We start from the raw sequence: 2,099 nt of genomic DNA on the forward strand, positions 1-2,099 counted from the left end.
ATGCAGGCTAGGTCCCTGCATGCTATGTCTTTGCTGAGGTCCTGGCTGAGTTACTCAGTGTAGTGTCCTTGTGCCTATGTGCCTATGTTCAGGAGATGACAGGCAGATATGGGTCTTGGTACCTGTGTCCCTATATGTGTTTCCTGGTGGTAGTTAAGTCTCTAAATATCCGTTTGTCCCTGTGTATGCATTTGTGTCTGTGATAAGGTGTATGTGTGTACTTTTTTGATTCCTGGGTTTTAGGTATGTGGTCATCTCTGCAGTTAGGTACCTTTTTGTACATTGTTGTTTCTGAGAGGGTCATTTTGTGTGTCTTTGTTGTATGTTTACCTGCATGCACCTTTATAGTGTTCTCTGTAAGTGCGTCTAGGGGTGTATATATAGGTGCTTTTAGCTATGTGGATGGGTAGAGCTGGCTGGGTATAATGAGCTATTGACTCTCTCATCCACTGCCCTTGCCTGGGCCGTCGTGGGCCAAGCTAAAAATAATCCACCTACCTTTCCCCAGAGGGCCCTTTCTTAGTTGGCTAAAGTTCGTTTCCATATCCACCTTCCTGACCTTGGGTGGCCAGCCTGAAGAGGGCTGGGGAGGTGGACCGATTACACATACTCTCCCCTAGATGCTCCAGACCTCAACCTGTGGGGGAGTGTGTGTGGAGTGGAGTACTGGGCAGTCCTACCTTTATCTCTCCTTTGGGGAAACAGTTGGGGCAAGCCCTTGTTGCTTCTCCTTCTGCATGAGGTCTCCTTCCAGCCTGCAGGTCTAGCCCTAAGTCCTTTCTCTCCCAATCCAGGAAGCACCCCTGGGAACACTTGGCCCTATTCTAGCTTACTCTCTACTGGCTCCTGGGCCTGGCTGGACCACTCTCTGACTTCCTTCACCCCTTCCAGAAGCAGCCTGCTATATCTGTATTTGAAGAGTGATTTTAGATTCCAGCTCCAGAAAAAGCCCAAGTAGCGTACAGAGCAGGGCTAGGTGGAAGAGGCATTCCTACTGGCCGCCAGTCCCTTTTCATAGTCCAATCTAGCCTCACAGGAGGTATGAGAGTGAGGTTCACTTTCTAATTCGGGGGCAAAGAGGATTTCTTTTTAATCCCATCTCTCTTGCCCCTTTCACTCACTCACTCACTCACTCACTCACTCACTCACTCACGCAAAGCTATGTGATGCAAATAAACTTTACATCTCTGTGCCTCAGTTCCTTCATGTGTAGGTTGAGGATACAAATGGTACTTCAGAGAGTCATTGTGAGGATTCACTGTCACTGCATTTAAAGTGCTTAACGCTGTGCCTGGCACATAGATGGTCTCTGTCAATGTTAGTTGATCCACCCTTTCTGACGTCTTTGGGTTTTAATCTCAAGAAACTCATCCTCAAGCTCCACCTGGCCCCACATGCCCCCTTGCCCACCCTTGGGTGGCCAGGACTTTCCCCCAGGAATCAGACTGGCTGAGAAGGGAGATCTTGGAAGGAGAGTATACTGACATTCGTGCCGTGGCTTATTTATGTGTGAGTGTGTATTTCCATTCAATTCTACATCCCTTTATAAGGTAGCTATTATCATTCTCGATTTTACAGACAATGATGAAGGGGACATCAAAATGGTTAAGGAACTTGTTCAAGGTCACACAGAAGGTAAGGGGCAGAGCCCAAATTCACACTGAGCCAAAAATGGCTGCCCCACTGTCACTTGGGGACTGGGTTTTTAACATCCCTAGGAGCTGAGTGCTGCGGAAGGTTTAGAGGGGTCTGCCCAAGGTCATACAGATACGTAGGTCCAACCAGGATAATCCAAATCTGTGCCCAAATTTACACAACTGTAAACCAGCCGCAGCTTAACCAGGACTTGAGTGTTAGATTTTCTCACTTAGGGAACCTTTTTGGAAAAACCACCACATGTGGAAGGCATAGAACTTAATATACACCAGGGCACTAAAAGTGAGAGTCTTGAGTTCAGAGAAGAAAGCTGACACAGCCAAGCCAAAAGAGAGCGCAAAGATACGTTTCCTTAGTTTTTGGAAAAGAAAATTGAGCAGACTCCGCTTCCAGCTATAATCCATCAGCCAGGATTTCCAACACGCCGGACAAAGCGTCTCGCG

This window comes from Pteropus vampyrus, unplaced genomic scaffold (genome assembly GCF_000151845.1).
Source record: "Pteropus vampyrus isolate Shadow unplaced genomic scaffold, Pvam_2.0 Scaffold202, whole genome shotgun sequence".
NCBI lineage: Eukaryota > Metazoa > Chordata > Mammalia > Chiroptera > Pteropodidae > Pteropus > Pteropus vampyrus.